Here is a 24,311-nt window from a genome sequence, read left to right as displayed (position 1 = left end):
CTAGAAGGACTCATGAACATATAGGGCTAGTCGAAATCAAACAAAGCACCCATTTGGATGTTCCCGATGTCTATATTACAGCTCAACAGGCAACCCAAGTTTTCTATCTACCGTGGGCCTGTCAAAGTGATCCAAATATCAGTGGTTGGGATGTCGTTTATGAAGTGCCGCCACGTGTTAGACCAGCTCCCCCCAATGAAGAGGATTATGAACGTCATGTTAACCAAGACACATATGACGAAGGAGAATGCTTCCAAGAAACACGTCTTGCCAAAAAAACGTTTCAAGAAACACTCTACTCCACCCGAGAACATTGAAGTAGACAACGATAGTGAATCCGACCCTAAGCTAGAACAAGAAGAGCCAGAAGAAGAAGTTACTGTTGCAGATGACCTATCAATGCTTGAACGATTACGTAAAGGTGGCCTTCCACATGATGATGCATTTATTAATGATGATGATGAGCACGTCATTACCGATAGTGATGATGATGCATTTATTAATGATGATGATGGGCACGTCATTACCGATAGTGATTCTTAGGTATTCAAATTTTTATGTTGTACTTTGTATGATTTATATAGTTGGTATGTATAATTTTCTTACTTTGTATGATTGTTTCTTATACATAGTTCCATGGTCTTGATTTCCGTCCACGTCGGCCCTCGCCCGCTTTATGATTCGGATGTGGTAAATTAGTGACAATTATGGCCATCAAGTTGACATAGAGATATTTTAATCTAGGAGGTATGTGAACTAGAATTTGAAACCGACCCCCTTGTCGAGAAGTTAAATTTAGTTGAAAAAGAAAATGAGTATTTGAAAGAAAAAATTAAAAGAATTGAAGAAGAGAAGATGACATTGGAGTTGTATGTTGCCGATGTCATCGATGATCACAAGATGAATATGAATGCAATGCGCTTGAAGATGGATGCAATGCGCCTGAAGCTTAAGAAGATTAGAAAATATGCCATTGATAATGAGGCTTGGTATCATTATGCCGTTGGATCAATTGTTACCTTAGTTGCGATCTTCATCATATTTGTTGTGATGAGGGTAAGTTTTCTCTAATGTTTTGCTTTACAAATGGATACTTAGCTTATTTTCCTCCTAAATGGCATAATTACCTAAGTTACATAAAAAATGAGCTATACTTAGCTTATTCAGTTCATTTATGACATACTCAGGTCCAAAATGGCATGATAATCTTTGTTACCTCCAAAATGATATAGACTTAGCTTATTTTCCTCGAAAATGACATAATAACCTTACTAAGCTCCAAAATGACCTATTTACCGCTTAGCTCTAAAATGACCTACACTTAGCATTTTTACCTAGCTTAGCAATAAAATGACATTTTTACTTAAGTTAGTTAGAAGAAGAAGAAGATAAAGAAGAGGAGAGGAGAAAAAGAAAGAGAAAAAAAATTTGTTCTTCTTCTTCTTCTTCTTCTTCTTCTTGTTCTTCTTCTTTTTCTTCTTCTTCTTATTCTTATTCTTATTCTTCTTCTTCTTCTTTTTCTTCTTCTTCTTCTAGCTAATCTTCTTCTTCCTCTTCTTCTTCTTCTTACTTTCTTCTTCTAACTTTCTTCTTTCCCTATTTGCAGATTTGCTTTAGATGAGGAAGCTTGCGTCGATGGAGTCTACTCTTCTCTTTATGCTTCCTTTTTGTTTTGATTTTGTAGGATGACCAATGTGAAACTTGCTACCTATATATGCATGTATGGATGAAACCATTGTATGCTTGTTGTTGGATATGTTGGCTAGCTATATAGGTTGCATATGGACTTTTGATTTGCTATGTATATGTGTTAGATGATCATATCCATATGGCAGGGATATGATTTGGTATGTATATGTGTTGGTATGCTTGTCGAAAGTATTTTCATGTGTGTGTGTGTGTGTGTGTGTGTGTGTGTGTGTGTCTGTGAAATTCTGTGAAATTGAATGAATTTAAGAAAAAACAGAAAAAACAAGTGCTGTACAGGATCTTTGCCGTCTGCTAGCGGACGATAAAGCTCTTTGTCGTCCGCTAGCAGACAGCAAAGAGGACACGTGGTAGTCACCTGTGCAAACTGGCAACACTGGCTGCCTATTTGGTCATTTTGCCGTCTGCAAGCAGACGGCAAAGTGATCAAATAGGCCTGGCAAACAGGGCCATCTATGCCGTCTGCTGGCCTACGACATAGCTAGCCACGTGGCAGCATCCCAGTGCTGCCCTAGCTAAGCTCATTGCCATCCGTCAGCGGATGGCAAATAGCTTTGCCTCTTTGTCGTCGGCTGGCGGACGGCAAAGAATGCCATTAACCCCTAACGGCTCTCACCTCACACCACTGTCGTCAGTCGTTGTTGCCGTCTGCTGGCCTCGGATGGCTGACGACACAATCCTTTGCCATCCGTTTTTACGAAGCGGATGGCAAAGAAGGACTTTGCTGGCACGTGTTCAGCCGGACGGTTTGCCGTCTGCTGGCTGACGGCAAAGGCTTTTGCCGCGGACGGCAAAGAAGCTGATTCCAGTAGTACTTTCCTCAAGAAAATTGTCAAGGAAACAATGTTTCAACATCCTATCTGCAAGATTTCATAAATAATGCAGTAACTGCTAATATAATTCTCATAGACTCTTAGCATCACTACAAATGTGAAAGTCTCATCGCAGTCAACTCCTTGAACTTGTCGGAAAACATCTTAACGACAAGTCGAGCTTTCTTAATGGTGATACGTACCATCATTGTCCGTCTTCCTTTTAAAATCCATCTGTACCCAACAGCCTTACGACCATCAAGTAGTTCTTCCAAAGTCTATACTTTGTTTACATACATGGATCCTCTCTCGGATTTTATGGCCTCGAGCCATTCTTCGGAATCCTGGCCCACCATCGCTTCTCCATAGCTCGTAGGTTCATTGTTGTCTAGCAACATGACCTCCAAGACAGGATTACGTACCACTCTGAGGTGGTACGCATCCTTGTCGACCTACGAGGTTTGGTAGTGACTTGATCCAAAGTTTCATGATCACTATCATCAGCTTCCACTTCAACTGGTGTAGGCGCCATAGGAACAACTTCTTGTGCCCTGCTACACACTGGTTAAAGTGATGGTTCAATAACCTCATCAAGTCTCCACCATCCTCCCACTCAATTCTTTTGAGAGAAACTTTTCCTCGAGAAAGGACCCGATTCTAGAAACAATCCCTTTTTCTTCCGAATCTAAGACAGGAGGTATACCCAATTGTTTTGGGGTGTCCTATGAAGATGCATTTATCCGCTTTGGGTTCGAGCTTATCAGCCTGAAACTTTTGCACATAAGCGTCGCAACCCCAAACTTTTAAGAAACGACAGCTTAGGTTTCTCTAAACCATAGTTCATATGGTATCGTCTCAACGGAATTGCGTGGTGCCCTATTTAAAGTGAATGCATTTGTCTCTAATGCCTAACCCACGAACGATAGTGGTAATTCGATGAGAGACATCATGGTATGCACCATATCCAATAGGGTGCAGTTATGATGTTCAGACACACCATCACACTATGGTGTTCCAAGCGGTATTATTTGTGAAACAATTTCCACAATGTCTTAATTGTGTGCCAAACTCGTAACTCGGATATTCATCTCTATGATCATATCATAGACATTTTATCCTCTTCTCATGACGATCTTCAACTTCACTCTGAAATTACTTGAACCTTTCAATAATTCAGACATGTGTTTCATCAAGTAAATATACTTAGCATCTACTCAAATCATCTGTGAAGTAAGAACATAACGATATCCACTGCGTGCCTCAGCACTCATTGGACTGCACACATCAAAATGTATTACTTCCAACAAGTTGCTTTCTTGTTCCATCTTACTGAAAATGAGGATTTTCAGTCATCTTGCCCATGTGGTATGATTTGCATGTCTCAAGTGATTCAAAATCAAGTGAGTCCAAACGATCCATCTGCATGGAGTTCCTTCATGCGTACATACCAATAGACATGGTTCGCATGTCTCAAACTTTTCAAAAACGAGTGAGTCCAAAGATCCATCAACATGGAGCTTCTTCATGCGTTTTATACCAATATGACTCAAATGGCAGTGCCACAAGTAGGTGGTACTATCATTAGTATCTTATATCTTTTGGCATTAACATGTGTATCACTACGATCGAGACTCAATAAACCATTCATTTTAGGTGCAAGACCATTGAAGGTATTATTCAAATAAACAGAGTAACCATTATTCTCCTTAAATGAATAACCGTATTGTGATAAACATAATCCAATCATGCCTATGCTCAACGCAAACACCAAATAACAATTATTTAGGTTTAACACCAATCCCGATGGTAGAGGGAGTGTGCGATGCTTGATAACATCAACCTTGGAAATACTTCCAACACATATCGTCACCTCGCCTTTAGCTAGTCTGTGTTTATTTCGTAGCCTTTTATTTCGAGTTACTAACACTTAGCAACCAAACCGGTATTTATTACCCTGGTGCTACTAGGAGTACTAGTAAAATACACATTAATATGATGTATATCCAATATACTTCTGTCGACCTTGCCAGCCTTCTCATCTACCAAGTATCTAGGGTAGTTCTACTTCAGTGACCATTCCCCTTATTACAGAAGCACTTAGTCTCGAGTTTGGGTTCAACCTTGGGTTTCTTCACTAGAGCAGCAACTGTTTTGTCATTTCATGAAGTATCCCTTCTTGTCCTTGACCTTCTTGAAACTAGTGGTTTCACTAACCATCAACAATTGATGCTCCTTCTTGATTTCTACTTTCGCAGTGTCAAACATCGCGAATAGCTCAAGGATCATCATATTTATCCCTGATATGTTATAGTTCATCACGAAGCTCTAGTAGCTTGGTGGCAGTAACTTTGAAGAAACATCACTATCTCATCTGGAAGATTAACTCCCACTCGATTCAAGTGATTGTAGTACTCATACAATCTGAGCACATGCTCAATGATTGAGCTTTTCTTCCTTAGTTTGTAGGCTAAGAAACATGTCGGAGGTCTCATACCTCTTGACGTGGGCACGAGCCTGAAATCCCAATTTCAGCCCTTGGAACATCTCATATGTTCCGCGACGTTACAAAAATCGTCTTCGGCGCCTAAATTCTAAACCGTTTAACATTATTGAACTATCACGTAGTCATCAAAACGTGTATGTCAGATGTTCATAACATCCACAGTCGATGTTCGAGGTTCAGCACACCGAGCAGTGCATTAAGGACATAAGCCTTCTGCGCAGCAATGAGGACAATCCTCAGTTTACGGACCCAGTCCGCATAATTGCTACTATCAACTTTCAACTAAATTTTCTCTAGGAACATATCTAAAATAGTAGAACTAAAGCGCAATGACATAATCTGCAAAGACCTTTTGACTATGTTCATGATAATAAAGTTCATCTAATCAAATTATTTAATGAACTCCCACTTAGATAGACATCCCTCTAGTCATCTAAGTGATACATGATCCGAGACACCTAGGCCATGTCCGATCATCACGTGAGACGGACTAGTCATCATCGGTGAACATCTTCATGTTGACCGTATCTACTATACGACTAATGTTCGACCTTTCGGTCTCTTGTGTTCCGAGGTCAGGTTTGTACATGCTAGGCTCGTCAAGTCAGCCTAAGTGTTTCGCGTGTGTAAATCTGGCTTACACCCGTTGTATGCGAACATTAGAATCTATCACACCCGATCATCACGTGGTGCTTCGAAACAACGATCTTTCGCAATGGTGCATGATACATCTCCAACGTATCTACTTTTCTAAACACTTTTGCCCTTGTTTTGGACTCTAACTTGCATGATTTGAATGAAACTAACCCGGGCTGACGCTGTTTTCACCAGAACTGCCATGATGTTGTTTTATGTGTAGAAAACAAAAGTGCTCGGAATGTCCTGAAAATCCTCGGAGGCACTTTTTGGAAAATATAAAAAGTACTGGAGAAAGAATCAAGACCAGGGGGCCCACACCCTATCCACGAGGGTGGGGGGTGCGCCCACCCCCCGGGCGCGCCCCCCTGTCTCGTGGGCCCCCTGAGGCTCCGCCAACCTCAACTCCAACTCCATATATTCTGTCTCGCGGAGAAAAAAATCAGAGAGAAAGTTTCATCGCATTTTACGATGTGGAGCCGCTGCCAAGCCCTAATCTCTCTCGGGAGGGCTGATCTGGAGTCCGTTCGGGTCTCCGGAGAGGGGGATTCATCGCTGTCGTCATCATCAACCATCCTCCATCACCAATTTCATGCTGCTCAACGCCGTGCGTGAGTAATTCCCTCGTAGGCTTGCTAGACGGTGATGGGTTGGATGAGATTTACCATGTAATCAAGTTAGTTTTGTTAGGGTTTGATCCCTAGTATCCACTATGTTCTCAGATTGATGTTGCTATGACTTTGCTATGCTTAATGCTTGTCACTAGGGCCCGAGTGCCATGATTCCAGATCTGAACCTATTATGTTTTCATGAATATATGTGTGTTCTTGATCCTATCTTGCAAGTCTATAGTCACCTATTATGTGTTATGATCCGACAACCCCGAAGTGACCATAATCGGGATACTTCTCGGTGATGACCGTAGTTTGAGGAGTTCATGTATTCACTATGTGCTAATATTTTGTTTCGGCTCTCTATTAAAAGGAGGCCTTAATATCCCTTAGTTTCCGCTAGGACCCCGCTGCCACGGGAGCGTAGGACAAAAGATGTCATGGAAGTTCTTTTCCATAAGCACGTATGACTATTTACGGAATACATGCCTACATTATATTGATGAATTGGAGCTAGTTCTGTGTCACCCTATGTTATAGCTATTACATGAGGAATCACATCCGACATAATTATCCATCACTGATTCATTACCTACGAGCTTTTCACATCTTGTGCTTCTCTTATTTACTTTTCCGTTGCTATTGTTACAATTACTACAAAACCCAAAAATATTACTTTTGCCACTGTTACCTTTATTATCATATTACTTTGCTACTAAATACTTTGCTGCAGATACTAAGTTATCCAGGTGTGGTGTAATTGACAACTCAACTGCTAATACTCAAGAATATTCTTTGGATCCCCTTGTGTCGAATCAATAAATTTGGGTTGAATACTTTACCCTCGAAAGCTATCGCGATCCTCTACACTTGTTAGTTATCAAGACTAATTTCTGGCGCTGTTGCCGGGTTGCTTGGGATTTATATCTGTTGATCACTATGAGGAACTTGAAAGACGAAAGAACCAAGATTTTGCCCTCAACTACGAGGGGAGGTAAGGAACTGCCATCTAGCTCTCCACTAGATTCTCCTTCTGTTATTAGTAAGCTTGCGACACCTAAACCTGTTACTGCTATGAATTCTGATATGTCGCATGTTATTGATGATGCCACTTCTGCTATGCATGAGACTTATGATGAAACTACTTCTGTGTGTGATACCACTTTTCCATTTGGTGAATTTCTTGATGAACAACTTGCTAGGTTAGAGTGAATGAAATTATTGAAGATGCTATTATTGATGATAGTGATGATGAAAGTTCCCCCCCCCCTGATTATGAATTACCTGTTGTTCCTGACGGTTATGTTATGAATGAGGAAGCTGCTAGAGCTATCTTTGCTTGTAAAGATAGATATGATCTTAAAAAGTTATTAGCTAAATGGAAGCAGCAGTCTCTTAATGCTAGAATGAAACCTGACCCTGCTTTTGCTATTCACCTATCTGTTTTACTGATAAGGATTATGAATTCTCTGTTGATCCTGAAATAATTACTTTGGTTGAATCTGATCCTTTTTATGGCCTTGAATCTGAAACTGTTGTGGCACATCTTACCAAGTTGAATGATATAGCCACCCTGTTTACTAATGATGATAAATCTCGATGTTACTATATCCTTAAGATATTTCTGTTCTCATAAAAGGGTGATGCTAAGACTTGGTTCAACTCTCTTGCTCCTGGTTGTGTGTGTAGTCCCCAGGATATGATTTATTACTTCTCTGCTAAATATTTCCCTGCCCATAAGAAACAAGCTGCCTTGCGGGAAATATATAATTTTGTGCAAATCAAGGAAGAGAGTCTCCCACAAGCTTGGGGGAGGCTTCTCCGATTACTTAATGCTTTTCCTGATCATCCTTAAGAAAAAATGAAATACTTGATATCTTTTATAATGGACTAACCGATGCTTCCAAGGACTACTTGGATAGTTGTGTTGGTTGTGTTTTTAGGGAAAGAACAGTCGACGAAACTGAATTACTATTGAATAATATGTTGACTAATGAAAATAATTGGACTCTTCCTGAGCCAATTCCTGAGGCAATTCCTGAACCAATTAAGCCAACTCCTGAGCCTATTCCTAAACCCACTCCGAAGAAGAGAGGCATTTTATTTCTCAGTCCTGAAGATATGCAAGAGGCAAAGAAATCAATGAAAGAAAAAGAACCACATTGTCTTGATAACCCGACACAGGTAGTAAAGAAAATGTTAAGGAGACTTTTGAGGGGCTCTTCTAGCCAAGGCTCCCAGGAAAAACAAGCTAAAGAGAAGGAAAAAGCCAAGTATAATCTTCCTTGCATAGCGGAGGTACGGCCGTGTAAATGGCCATGCGATGATTTCTTGAAAGAAGCTGGAATTCATGAAGATTTTTATTATTTGATCGAGAATGCAGACCTCACCGATTTCCTCCAGGACCGGATCGATCAGTATCTCTTACTCACCAATACTTTCGTGCAAAACTTTTATTATTATCCTAAGAAGTCACCGCCTTCAGTATCATTTCATTTATATGATGAATTCAGAGAAATGTCTTTACGTAATTTTTGCGCGGTATGTAGGATACCCTTTGAGGGAAAATTAGAGGAACCCCATCGTAAAGATGTGGATGGCTTTGTTAACACTATCACGGTAGAGGAGCCAAAGAAGGGTTCCGATGCGAAAATCTCTAGCATACACTTTCCTGTTTTACGCTACTTTGCCATATTTGCTAGTAGATGCTTGATTGGTCGTGGAAATAGTGGCAACTTCAATCTTCCTGATATTATCATTCTTCACCATGCCTTGTTTGGTGATAATAGTTTTAGTATGGGTGCCATTATTGCTAAACGGCTAAGCCTGAATCGTACAAAAGGCCCCATCTTTGGAGGTATCTATGCTTCACGTCTTGCTAGACATTTTGAAATACCTATTAGGCACCATGAGAAAGAGGTGACAAAATTGCCTCCTTACATTTTAGATTACAAGAGCATGGTAGCACATGAGTTCATTGTTTACAACAAAGAAAAGATGCTCTTGTATAACCTGAGATTTAATAAGAAACACAATGAGACTATTATTTTTCCTGCGCCTCTGTTGTTTGATTTGACTGCAGATAATTTTCTTGTCACACCGGAAGCGGTGTACGCTCATCGAGGCCAAGCATCCACTCCAGAACCTAAGCCTCAGCCGGAACCTGCATTGGACCCTTATCGTGCATCATCTTACCAGTGGGACCCAGAGATGGCCAGCTAGTGGTATCCTGATTACACCACTCAGTACACCGGGGAGAGTAGCAGCGGTCCTTGGTATTAGACCAACTTAGGCCAAAAGCCTAAGCTTGGGGGAGTATATGTATCTCTCACCGAATTTACATTTATGTTCACACACTATTCTAGTCGTCGGTGCTCATACTCTTTCATTGTATTATCCATGCTAGTTTAAATTTCTTTTTCTAGTTTTCTTCTTGTGTGTTTGATAAACCTTAAGAAAAACAAAAAAATTAGTTAGTTTAATTTCCATGCTTGTAGTCGAATTAAAATGAAAACCCAAAAAGATTTCTCGTTCTTCTTCTTACTTGTTGGGAGCTTTCCCGTGTAAATAGTTTTATTTTTCTTTCCTTTGGGGGTCGAGAGTAGAAGACCATACTTAAATGTTTAGTGGCTCTCATATGCATGATTGATTATTTAACTTAGAGCCCATATTACCTTGTCTTCTCTCTCTTGAGTTGAATGCTGCAGATTCCAGCTTAGTCCAATGCACGTGCACTATTATTATTATACACATCGTTAGGTCGTGCAAGTGAAGGGCAATAATGACGATATATGATGGACTGATTGAGATGAGAAAAGCTGGTATGAACTCGACCTCTCTTGTTTTTGTAAATATGATGAGTTCATCGTTTCTGATTCAGCTTATTATGAAGTAAACATATTTGCAATGACATTTAGAGATTATAGATTCTTGTGCCATGCTTGATTAGCTATGAGTTATAATGGTTTACCTTGTGTGCCAACATGATATTAGAATGATTATGATGTGGTGTGATGGGATGGTATCCTCCTTTGAATGAATTGAGTGACTCGACTTGGCACATGTTCACGCATGTAGTTGAAACAAATCAACATAGCCTTCATGATATTTATGTTCATGGTAGATTATATCCTACTCATGCTTGTACTCGGTGTGAATTAATTTTAATGCATGTTTATGACTGTTGTCGCTCTCTCAGTTGGTCGCTTCCCAGTCTTTTGCTAGCCTTCACATGTACTAAGCGGGAATACTGCTTGTGCATCCAAACTCCCTAAACCCCAAAGTTGTTCCATATGAGTCCACCATACCTTCCTATATGCGGTATCTACCTGCCTTTCCAAGTAAATTAGTATGTGCCAAACTCCAAACCTTCAAATGAAATTCTGTTTTGTATGCTCGAGTAGCTCATGTTTCAGCTAGGGCTGCCTATATCTTCCATGCTAGGTGGGTTATTCTCAAGAGGAGTGGACTCCGCTCCTCATTCACGAGAAAGGGCCGGTAACCGGGATGCCCAGTCCCATGATCCAAAAAGATCAAAGCAAATCAGTATAATTAAACAAAACTCCCCCAGGGTTGTTGTTAGTTGGAGGCACTCGTTGTTTCGAGCAAGCCATGGATTGATGTTTGTTGGTGGTTGGGGGAGTATAAACCGTTACCATTCTGTTTGGGAACTGCCTATAATGCATGTAGTATGGTAGATACAGCCATCTCATAGTTGTTGCGTTGACAGTGAAAGTATGCCGCTCAAAATGTTATTCAATCTCTATTTTAAAATCGAGCTCTGGTACCTCTACAAATCCCTGCTTCCCTCTGCGAAGGGCCTATCTATTTACTTTTACGTTGAGTCATCACCTTCTTATTAAAAAGCACCCGCTGGAGAGCACACTGTCATTTGCATTCATTATTATTAGTTTATATTGGGTATGACTTGGCTGGATCTCTTTTACCATGAATTACAATGTTTAGTCAGTCCTTGATCTTTAAAGGTGCTCTGCATTTATGTTTTGCGGTCTCGGAAAGGGCTAGCGAGATACCATTTTCTTATATCGTGTTATGATTGTTTTGAGAAAGTGTTGTCATCCGAGTTTTATTATTATGGCCCGCTAGCTGATTATGCTATTGATATGAGTAACTGTGAGACCTAAGTGTTATTGTAAGTATGGTTAGTTCATAATATTTGCTGAAACATGAATGCTGGCTTTGCATGTTTACAACAACAAGAGCAAACAGAGTTTGTAAAAGTTTTTCTTTATCACTTTCAGTGTATCAATTGAATTGCTTGAGGACAAGCAAAGGTTTAAGCTTGGGGGAGTTGATACGTCTCCAACGTATCTACTTTCCCAAACACTTTTGCCCTTGTTTTGGACACTAACTTGCATGATTTGAATGAACTAACCCGGACTGACGTTGTTTTTAGCAGAACTGCCATGATGTTGTTTTATGTGTAGAAAATAGAAGTGCTCGGAATGTCCTGAAAATCCTCGGAGGCACTTTTTGGAAAATATAAAAAATACTGGAGAAAGAATCAAGACCAGGGAGCCTACACCCTGTCCACGAGGGTGGGGGCGCGCCCACCCCCCTTGGGCGCGCCCCCTATCTCGTGGGCCCCCTGAGGCTCCACCGACCTCAACTCCAACTCCATATATTCCGTCTCGCGGAGAAAAAAATCATAGAGAAAGTTGCATCGCGCTTTATGATACGGAGCCGCCGCCAAGCCCTAATCTCTCTCGAGAGGGCTGATCTGGAGTCCGTTCGGGGCTCCGGAGAGGGGGATTCGTCGCCGTCGTCATCATCAACCATCCTCCATCACCAATTTCATAATGCTCACCGCCGTGCATGAGTAATTCCATCATAGGCTTGCTGGACAATGATGGGTTGGATGAGATTTACCATGTAATCAAGTTAGTTTTGTTAGGATTTGATCCCTAGTATCCACTATGTTCTGATATTGATGTTGCTATGACTTTGCTATGCTTAATGCTTGTCACTAGGGCCCGAGTGCCATGATTTCAGATCTGAACCTATTATGTTTTCATCAATATATGTGTGTTCTTGATCCTATCTTGCAAGTCTATAGTCACCTATTATGTGTTATGATCCGACAACCCCGAAGTGACAATAATTGGGATACTTCTCGGTGATGACCGTAGTTTGAGGAGTTCATGTATTCACTATGTGCTAATGCTTTGTTCCGATTCTCTATTAAAAGGAGGCCTTAATATCCCTTAGTTTCCGCTAGGACCCCGCTGCCACGGGAGGGTAGGACAAAACATGTCATGCAAGTTCTTTTCCATAAGCACGTATGACTGTTTACAGAATACATGCCTACATTACATTGATGATTTGGAGCTAGTTCTGTGTCACCCTATGTTATAGCTATTACATGAGGAATCGCATCCGACATAATTATCCATCACTGATCCATCGCCTATGAGCTTTTCACATCTTGTGCTCCGCTTATTTACTTTCCCGTTGCTATTGTTACAATTACTACAAAACCCGAAAATATTACTTTTGCCACTGTTACCTTTATTATCATATTACTTTGCTTCTAAATACTTTGCTGCAGATACTAAGTTATCCAGGTGTGGTTGAATTGACAACTCAACTGCTAATACTCAAGAATATTCTTTGGCTCCCCTTGTGTCGAACCAATAAATTTGGGTTGAATACTTTACCCTCGAAAGTTGTCGCGATCCCCTACACTTGTGGGTTATCAGTGCACAATTACGGGGAACACTTTCTTGAAATTTTAGTGAGGGATCATCTTATTTATGCTACCGTCGTTCTAAGCAAATAAGATGTAAACATGACAAACATCACATGCAAATCATAAACTGACATGATATGGTCAATATCATTTTGCGCCTTTGATCTTCATCTTTGAGGCGCGGCATAAGCACCTTCGTCACTGGCATGACACCATGATCTCCATCATCATGACCCCGTCATCGTGTCTTCATGAAGTTTTCTCGCCAACTATTACTTCTACTACTATGGCTAATGGTTAGCAATAAAGTAAAGTAATTACATGGCGTTTTCAATGACACACAGGTCATACAATAAATTAAGACAACTCCTATGGCTCCTGCCGGTTGTCATACTCATCGACATGCAAGTCGTGATTCCGATTACAAGAACATGATCAATCTCATACATCACATATATCATTCATCACATTCTTTTGGCCATATCACATCACATAGCATACCCTGCAAAAACAAGTTAGACGTCCTCTAATTGTTGTTGCATGTTTTACGTTGTTGCTATGGGTTTCTAGCAAGAACGTTTCTTACCTACGCAAAAGCCACAACGGTGATATGCCAATTGCTATTTGCCCTTCATAAGGACCCTTTTCATCGAATCCGATCTGACTAAAGTGGGAGAGACTGTCACCCGCTAGCCACCTTATGCAACAAGTGCATGTCAGTCGGTGGAACCTGTCTCACGTAAGCGTACGTGTAAGGTCAGTCTGGGCCGCTTCATCCTACAATGCCTCCGAACCAAGATAGGACTAGTAATGGTAAGCAAATTGAACAAACCATCGCCCACAACTACTTGTGTTCTACTCGTGCATAGAATCTACGCATAGACCTAGCTCATGATGCCACTGTTGGGGAACATAGTAATAATTCAAAATTTTCCTACGTGTCACCAAGATCAATCTAGGAGATACTAGCAATGAGAGAGAGAGGGAGTGCATCTTCATACCCTTGAAGATCGCTAAGCGGAAGCGTTACTAGAACGCGGTTGATGGAGTCGTACTCGCGACTATTCAAATCGTGGAAGATCCGATCTAGTGCCGAACGGACGATGCCTCCGCGTTCAACACACGTACAGACAGGGGACGTCTCCTCCTTCTTGATCCAGCAAGGGGAGAGGAGAAGTTGAAGGACAGCTCCGGCAGCACGACGGCGTGGTGGTGGAGCTTGTGGTATTCCTGCAGGGCTTCGCCAAGCACTCCGGAGGAGGAGGAAGAGTTGGAGGAGGAAGGGGCTGCACCAGGGAAGAGGCTGCGGCTGCCCTCTCTCTTCCTCACTATATATAGGGGGAGGGGGGAGGAGGAGGCGCCCTAGGGTTTCCCTAGGGGAGGGGCAGGCGGCCACAGCGCAAACCCTAGATGGGTTTGGGCGCCCCCACCCCTAGGAAACTTGCCCCCCAAGCCGGGAGGGGTGGCTGCCCTAGGGGAGGCGCCCCAACCTCTCCAGGTTACATGAGATGGGATGGGAGGGGCGCTCAGCCCCTTAGTGGGCTGATGTGCCCCCTCCCCTTGGCCCATAAGGCCCCCCAACGCTTGTCGGGGCCTCTGAAACCCCTTTCGGACACACTGGTCATCACCTGGTACCCCTGGAACAATTTCGGACTCCAACACCCTTCATCCAATATATCGATCTTCACCTCCGGACCATTCAAGAGTTCCTCGTCATGTTCGGGATCTCATCCGGGATTCTGAACAACCTTCGGTAACCACATACTATTTCCCATAACAACTCTAGCGTCACTGAACCTTAAGTGTGTAGACCCTACGGGTTCGAGAACCATGCAGACATGATCGAGACACCTCTCGGATAATAATCAATAGCGGGATCTGGATACCCATATTGGCTCCCACATCTCATCGGATGAACCACGATGTCGGGGATTCAATCAATCTCGTATACAATTCCCTTTGTCTATCGGTATGTTACTTGCTCGAGATTCAATCTTTGGTATCCCCATACCTCGTTCAATCTCGTTACCGGCAAGCCTCTTTACTCGTTCCGTAACCTGTGACTAACTCCTTAGTTACACTGAGCTCATTATGATGATGCATTACCGAGTGGGCCCAGAGATACCTCTCCGTCATACGGAGTGACAAATTCCAGTCTCAATTCATGCCAACTCAATAGACACTTTCTGAGCTACTTGTAGTGCACCTTTATAGCCACCTAGTTACGTTGTGACGTTTGGTACACCCAAAGCATTCCTACGGTATCCGGGAGTTGCACAATCTCATGGTCTAAGGAAATGATACCTGACATTAGAAAAGCTCTAGCAAACGAACTACACAATCTTATGCTATGCTTAGGATTGGGTCTTGTCCATCACATCATTCTCCTAATAATGTGATCCCGTTATCAATGACATCCAATGTCCATGGTCAGGAAACCATAACCATCTATTGATCAACGAGCTAGTCAACTAGAGGCTCACTGGGGACATGTTGTGGTCTATGTATTCACACATGTATTATGGTTTCCAGTTAATACAATTATAGCATGAACAATAGACAATTATCATGAACAAGGAAATATAATAAAAACCATTTTATTATTGCCTCTAGGGCATATTTCCAACACGAATAACATTGTCCAATATATCAATCTTCATGTCTTGACCATTTCGAGACTCCTCGTCATGTCTGTGATCTCATTTAGGACTCCGAGCAAACTTCGGTTATCAAAAACACATAACTCATAATACATATCGTCATCGAACGTTAAGCGTGCGGACCCTATGGGTTCGAGAACTATGTAGACATGACCAAGACACATCTCCGGTCAATAACCAATAGCGGAACATGGATGCTCATATTGGCTCCTACATATTTTACGAAGATCTTTATCGGTCAAACCGCATAACAACATACGTTGTTCCCTTTGTCATCGGTATGTCACTTGCCCGAGATTCGATCATCGGTATCATCATACCTAGTTCAATCTCGTTACCAACAAGTCTCTTTACTCGTTCCGTAATACTTCATCCCATAACTAACTCATTAGTCACATTGCTTGCAAGTCTTATAGTGATGAGTATTACTGAGAGGGCCCAGAGATACCTCTTCAAAACACGGAGTGACAAATCCTAATCTCGATCTATGCCGACCCAACAAACACCTTCGGAGACACCTGTAGAGCATCTTTATAATAACCCATTTACGTTGTGACGTTTGATAGCACACAAGGTGTTCCTCTGTTATTCGGGAGTTGCATAATCTCATAGTCCGAGGAACATGTATAAGTCATGAAGAAAGCAGTAGCAATGAAATTGTAACGATCATAATGCTAAGCTAACGGATGGGTCATGTCCATCACATCATTCTCCTAATGATGTGATCCCTTTCATCAAATGACAACACATGTCTATGGTTAGGAAACATAACCATCTTTGATTAACGAGCTAGTCAAGTAGAGGCATACTAGGGACAATATGTTTTGTCTATGTATTCACAGATGTACTAAGTTTGCGGTTAATACAATTCTAGCATGAATCATAAACATTTATCATGAAATAAGGAAATAAATAATAACCTTATTATTGCCTCTAGGGCATATTTCCTTCAATTTGTGTATCACAACTGATGTAGCATGTGCTGAATAATGAGTATTTGTCTTGTTCAAATATGCTCATGAAATTTGGTGGAATTTTGTACTGCAATGCTGACGATGTTTTGTGTAATCTTGTTGAAGAAATCTTTCCTGCACATACGACACTTAACTGAAACATATTAAGTTCTTTTTTTAGTTTCTTTTACTCTCTTGTTTTCTTTGACTGGCAAATTCTTTTCAAGAACACTAGCGATCCCCTGTTTTAAATTCTACATCCATCCATCCATTCATATACCACACTTAACTGAATCTCAATCTGTAGCCACACACTTATCAGGGAGAGAATGGGGAGTGAGTGCGAGTGTGACCAGCAGAGGAACAAGAATAGAGTTCACAGGAGGAGGAACCACTAGTAGAAAACATGGCTTTGGTTGAGGCCTGGATAAGGGCATTAATCCCGGTTCACTCACGAACCGGGACAAAAGGGGGGCATCAGTCCCGGTTCGTGAGGCCAGGGCGCCGGCCGGGCCTCGGGGGCCATTGGTCCCGGTTCGTCTGACACTTTTGGTCCCGGTTCCAGACACGAATTGGGACCAATGGGCCTCGCTCCTGGCCCAGCACCTTTAGTCCCAGTTGGAGGCTGGAACCGGGACCAAAGGTTGTCCTTTATTCTTGGTTTTAGCCACAAAGCGGGACTAAAGAGAAGCCTATATATACCCCCGCCCCTGCCCGTGAACAGAGTCATTGCTTTGTTTTTTTGGCCGGCCGTGGGAGAGGTTTGTGGTGCTTTAGTTCACCTCCTATGCACATGAGGTGTTCCATGAAATTCCCGAGCCACACCTAAGCTTTCTCCTCCCGAAGCTCCTTGTCGAAACTCCATTTTCCTCAAAATTTGTCTAGGTTTGGTGGTGCGTCCTGTCCCATCCCCGTCCTCGCTGTCGTGGTTCTAAGTCTGACAGTAGTGTAGGGGGGTACTAATGGAGAGGCAAGATCCTAGCTATGTAGTAGTTGTACATGCAAGAGTTTTACGAGTTCAGGCCCTTCTCGGAGGAAGTAACAGCCCTACGTCTCGGTACCCGGAGGCGGTCGACTGGATTATATGCGTGAGAGTTACCGGGGTGCGAACCCTTTACACTGAGGGGGGGTGTCTTATATAGAGTTCGCCAGACCCCTACAGCCCTTAGTTATGCAGGGTTTAAAGTACATTAAGACCGGGGGTTACTAGTAACACCCACATAAAGTGCTATGAAGGTCATTAAGGCTACTTCATGACAGACCGTTACCCGCAGAGTGACTTTAGATCTCCTGGCGGTCGAGTGATTAGCTTCATGGTTGAGTGTCTTCGAGTTCGTCGAGTGGAACACCTCTAGGTCGACTGACAGGTGGTTTCTTCTAGAGATGTCCTTGGGTAGGGTAGTTTGGACAGGTCCATGACCCTACCCTAGGTACATAGCTCCATCATTAGCCCCCGAATGGATCGAGGTTTGAGTGGGGAAGGAGTTGAGAATTCTTCCGACCCATTCTTCGTGATATGAGCATGCCTTGTCTTGGATCAATGAACTTAGGTGACGGTGTCAACTTCTTTCTCAGTCGCCTTGATCTATTCTTTATATCTGTCGAGTGAAGTTTTCGCTTGGAGAGCTCCGAGTGGCAGAGTGGAGGAGATCTTCCGCCTGAGGAGTTATTCTGCAACCCGCGGATTTTGTGGGATTCGAATTTTGGGAAGCGCGCGAGACGGGGCGAGACCGCAGCAATCGGACGGGATAAGGCAGGGACGCCTCGATCTTCGTGCCACCTTTTTCGCCACGTATCGCGCGCGCGACTGTTGCGGGATTTGACAGGATCGCCCGGGCCTACATGTCAGTCACTCGGAAGCAGCCTTATATAAAGCGCCGGACAGGGGTTTTTGAACAGTGCGCCTTCATTCCCCCCTTTCTTCTCCAGATTTCTCCACCGCGCTCGCCTCTGCCCTAGCGTCGCTGCTTCGTGCACGCTTCGCCGGCGACAATGGTGAAGGAGAAGATGGCAGCTTTGGAGCGGTCGAAGAAGGCGACGACGAAGGCGAAGGGAAGACCGACCAGTCAGGGCGGATCCTCGTCGCGGGCCTGTCTGCCACGGGGCTGGATCCAGGGCGACTGGATCCGCTCAACCATCCGCCAGAAGGATCTTGACGACCTGGCCGATGAGGGACTGATCCCTCATGGATCGGCGAGGCTCCCGGGGAAGGAGTGGCATCCGCAGCCTCAGGAGGGTGAGTGTGTTCTCTTAGCCACTCACGTTGACCGCGGGTTTTCTTTACCGCCCCACCCTTTCTTTCGGGGGTTTCTGAACTTTTTTGGGGCACAACTCCACCACTTCACACCCAACTCCATCATGTATCTCGCTGCCTTCGTATCTTTGTGTGAGAATTTCTTGGGTTGCCGGCCGCATTGGGGCCTTTTCAAACACATCTTCACATGTCGCTCCCAAACGGTGAGAAAGGCCAATCCGAGTGACGAGAGAACTCAAGTGATCCAGATGTGCGGGGGTCTTGGAGTCCAAATGAGGGGTAAAAGTGCCTTTCCAGCCATGGTCCTTCCTGAGTCGGTCCGAGGGTGGCAGTCGACCTGGTTCTACTGCCAAGACCAGCCGACGCCAGGGCAGTCGACTGGACTCCCTCCTTTCTCCATGGATCGAGTGAGCAAGCCGTCCTCTCTAAAGGTGGTCCCGGAGGAGAAGGCTCAGGTTAAGGTGTTGGTCGAGTGTGTAGTCCAACTTATCCATGACAGGGTGACTGGCTCTTCTGGAGGTTTTCCTTCACCGACGCATTCAACCGCTTCAGTATAGAGACCATCCGATGTGGATGTATTCTGGCACTGAAGACACCACTCGGGTCCACCCGGAGGAGGTCGAGGACGCCACACTGGAGAGGTGGATGACTGCCATCACAGGGAACAAGGACAACCCCCGAGGAGCCAGGAGGATCCCTCCACTCAACCAATCATACGAGCCAGACAAGGTCCGATTCTGTTTCTCCGACTGTGATCCTACTTCTTTCATTCTGTTTTGCTAGAGTCCGGTCAACTGACTTTTGTCTTGTTTGTTGTCTTCCAGGTAACTACCGAGATGTACTCGATGCCCAACGGTGCGCAAGAACGGATCGAAGAGGAGGAGGGAAGTGGAGGTGAAAGTCAGGAGGAGTGGCAATATGATGGTGAGGAGGATGAAGAAGATGATGGTACTGGTGAGGAGGAGGAGGAAGAGGAGGAGGAAGAGGAGGAGGAAGAGGAGGAGGAAGTCGACCCTCCCCGAACTGAAAGGCAATCCAAGCTCGCCCATGACCCCGCAGTCGAGCGTGGTAAAGCAACTGTGCCCGTTGGGCAGTCGACGAAGCACCCTCGGACGACCTCTGTGGCGCCGACTGAGAAAGCGTCGAAACAACCTCGAGCGACATCATCGAAGCCGACGAAGGCCCTGCCGAAGATGAAGATGGTGATTCCCACTATTTCCGGGTAATAGCAGATCTTGTGTTTTCTCGTTTGGCATGAATAAACTCTTGGTCGACTTGTTGGCTAACCGACTGATTTCTGGAACCTGCAGTGTTGCTACCTCCGAGACCTCAGTCAGAGACGAGGATCAAGAAATGGAAGATGCTGCTACTTCCAACCCTGGTATGGTCTCTGTCGTTTTTCTTTCGGTCGATTGGGTCTTCATCTCTAACTTTGAACCCTTGTTGTAGCTCCACCTCATGTCATTGATCACCCTAATGATGATGATGAGGAGCCACTGAGGCAGAGGAGGAACAAGAAGGCGCATTCTGGCAAGGTTGCTCAGGTTGTATCAGCACCTGAGACGCTGGTTCCGGAGGGAGGCAACGTCACTCGGGCTACCGTGTCTTTTGTTGTGCCACTGACGAGTGCTCGCCCTTCGTCGTCGAGTGCTGATCCGCCTTCCCTTTTCGCCACACACTACATCCCAGAGGACCAAGCAGGTGCTGCTAAGGAAGCTATACGCCAAGCAGGGGTCATGATGGAATAGGTGAAGGCGATCCGAGACGCCAGCCAAGCAGCTTATGATGCCAGCTCCGCTCTTCAAAGCAATGTCCAGGTTAGTTGATCACCGCTTGTTCTGTTAGGATATGCAATCTGAAGATTTCCTTTCCGAAGATCTTTGAATCTGTACACCCACTGGGTGCGTCGACTGACTTTTGAACTTTTTGAACCGGTGGGGGCACGCTAAGTGCACCCACTGGGTGTAGTCCCCGAGACTATGGTGGACAGCTGGCAGTCGACTGTAGTCTGAAGATCCTGTTTTTTTGGTAGATTGTGATGAGATCATGACCGACTGCCGACAGCTAGCTATGGTTTTGGAACCACAATCTCTTTGTTCCTTTTGGTCGACTGATCGGGTCAAGTCGATAAAACTAGTGGGGGCACGCTGAGTGCACCCACTGGGTGTAGTCCCCGAGACTACTGTTGAATATTTTGATTCAACTATAGTCTTAGACATGCTACGGTTTTTCTCTTAGTTACTCGGAAGTAACATCTCTTTGATATCTGTCGATTGACTCTTTGCAGAAATCTTGCAAGCTTGTGGCTCGTTATACTGAATTGGAGAAGAAACATATCCAGCTCGACCTTGACTTGAAACTTGTTCAGGAGAACTTTCAGAAGGCGAAGGACGAGGCAAAAGGTACGATTGGTGAGAACTTGACGACTGTTTTCATCCTTCTACTCACTATTGATTCTAACCTCCTTGTCATTTTGCAGAAAAAACGAAGGTGGCTCTGAACAAGAAGGACCAGGAACTTGCCGAGGCACAGAAGGCGGCTTTGGACAAAACGAAGCTTGCGGAAGAGAAGCTGGCTTCAGTCGGCAAACTTGAAGAAGAGAACGCCAACCTGAAAGCTGCTCTTGACGCGGCCAACAAGGATGTCAGCCGTCTGAAGAACAACAAGATTGCTCTGAGTGACAAGGCTAGCGAGCTGGTGGGGAAGAAGAATGATCTGGAAGCTTATCTGGGAGGGCTCACCAAAAAGTTATTCCTCACTCTTGAAGGTAATCCCTTTATCCGACTGACTCGTTATTGACGACTCATCATAAAACTGCTGGCCTAACTCCGAATCATGTTTACAGAGTTCTGCCAGAACTTTGAGGAAGAAACCAGTCGAGTGGAGATGAGCCTGGACCCCATTAACTCTCCTGTGAAGGATGAAGCTGCTATGAATGTGCTCCAACTAGAGTCTCGTGTTGCTGCTGTTGTCGACTACCTTGCTCGACTGAAGGTTGCTGTGTCACGGATCGACACGACACTCTGGCCGGGAGAAACGCTTTAGAGTGACCTCGAGTCCCTAATGGCTTGACTGAATGAAGTTCCAGGTCGGGTGCAGGAATTGAAAAAATCTTCTGCCCCGTGTGGCGCTGATGTCGCTCTGTCTCTGGTCCGTGTTCATTGCAAGGATGCATGAGAGGACAAGTTGGCATCCCTCAAGGTGGCCAATACCAAGAAGCATGCCTTCCGATCCTTCATGGAGACCTTCATTGCTGCTGCCACTCGGATTGCTGATGGAATCGACCTGGACGAGTTTGTCGCACCTTCCAGTCCTCCACCGGAGGAGTAAAAAACTTCTATGCTTGATGCCTTAAATTTGCCTCGGAATGCCGAGTGGTTTTTGTAACCGATAAACTTTTAACAGGCTCGATGCCTGGGCACTTCTGGATCCATGGGATGCTATCTGAACTTGGGTTTGCCGTTGAGTACTTTTGCATTTGTCTTCGAGCGGGCCTGGTTCTCCACTCGGAGTATATTTTTGTGCTTGAGACGTATTCTTGCAGGTTGGAGAACAGATTGTAGTCGACTTGCGTCCTTGCAGGCCAGGATGAAGAGCACATTGTATTTGTGCCGAAGCTCAAAGGAGAAGGTAGCAGTCGACCTGCACCTCTTCGTCCTTGCAGAGCGCATGTTGTATTTGTGTCGTAGCTCGAAGGAGAAGGTAGCAGTTGACCTGCACCTCGTCGTCCTTGCAGAGTGCATGTTGTATTTGTGCCATAGCTCGAAGGAGAAGGTAGCAGTCGACTTACACCTCGTCGTCCTTGCGGGTTGAAACGAATTTTGTACTTAGTCGAGTGCTGGACTGCAGCTAAGCCTCCGAGTGAGAGGCAGACTCACCACTCGGTAGGATTTCAAATACTTAGGCGAATACTGGACTGCAGCTAAGCCCCCGAGTGAGAGGCAGACTCACCACTCGGTGCTTAGGCGAGTACTGGACTACAGCTAAGCCTCTGAGTGTGAGGCGGACTCACCACTCGGTAGGATTTCAAATACTTAGGCGAGTACTGGACTGCAGCTAAGCCCCCGAGTGGGAGGTTTGCTCTCCACTCGGTAGGATTTCAAATACTTAGGCGAGTACTGGACTGCAGCTAAGCCTCCAAGTGAGAGGCGGATTCACCACTCGGTAGGATTTCAAATACTTAGGCGAGTATTGGACCGCAGCTAAGCCTCCGATTGGGAGGTTTGCTCTCCACTCGGTAGGATTTCAAATACTTATGCGAGTACTGGACTGCAGCTAAGCCCCCGAGTGAGAGGCGGATTCACCACTCGGTAGGATTTCAAATACTTAGGCAAGTACTGGACCGCAGCTAAGCCTCCGAGTGGGAGGTTTTCTCTCCACTCGGTAGGATTTTTATTACTTCTCATTGTATTTGTGTCGTAACCCGAAGGAGAAGGTAGCCGTCGACCTGCACCTCGTCGTCCTTGCAGATCAGGGTGAATTTCATACTTAGGCGAGTACTGGACTGCAGCTAAGCCCCCGAGTGGGAGGTTTGCTCTCCACTCGGTAGGATTTCAAACACTTAGGCGAGCACTGGACTGCAGCTAAGCCCCCGAGTGGGAGGTTTGCTCTCCACTCGGTAGGATTTCAAACACTTAGGCGAGCACTGGACTGCAGCTAAGCCCCCGAGTGGGAGATTTGTTCTCCACTCGGTAGGATTTCAAACACTTAGGCGAAACGGATTCGCAGCTAATCCTCCGAGTGGGAGATTTGTTCTCCACTCGGTAGGATTTCAAACACTTAGGCGAAACGGATTCGCAGCTAAGCCTCCGAGTGGGAGGGTTGCTCTCCACTTGGTAGGATTTCAAACACTTAGGCGAAACGGATTCGCAGCTAAGTCTCCGAGTGAGAGGCTTGCTCGTCACTCGGCAGAATTTTTTATACAAACTTAGGCGAAACGGATTTGCAGCTAGCCACCCACTGGGGGATTTATAAACAAAAGCAGCAACAATTAATGGGAAAATCATAACACTTTTGTCTTTGATAAATAAACTACAGGAGTACTTTTATTACATCTCATCCGAGTGAGTACTTAAGTGTAAAAGGGGCGGAGCAGATCCGCATTCCAAGCTCGTGGCTCATCAATCTGGCGCTCGATGTTTTAAAGACGGTATGCTCCATTGTGGAGAACTTTGGTGACGATGAAGGGGCCTTCCCGAGTAGGAGCGAGTTTGTGTGGCTTCTATTGGTCCACTCGGAGGACCAAGTCTCCTTCTTGGAAGGCTCGACTCTTCACGTTTCTAGCATGGAATCTACGCAAGTCTTGCTGATAGATGGTTGATCGGATCATGGCCATCTCTCTTTCCTCTTCCAGAAGGTCGACTACGTCCTGTCTGGCTTGCTCTGCTTCAACTTCAGAGTAGAGCTCGACTCGTGGCGCATTGTGAAGCAGATCGCTCGGTAGAACCGCTTCAGCTCCATAGACCA

This window comes from Triticum aestivum, chromosome 5B (assembly GCF_018294505.1).
Source record: "Triticum aestivum cultivar Chinese Spring chromosome 5B, IWGSC CS RefSeq v2.1, whole genome shotgun sequence".
Taxonomy (NCBI): Eukaryota; Viridiplantae; Streptophyta; class Magnoliopsida; order Poales; family Poaceae; genus Triticum; species Triticum aestivum.
The sequence above is the reverse complement of the archived record's forward strand: the minus strand, read 5'-3'. Positions refer to the sequence as shown.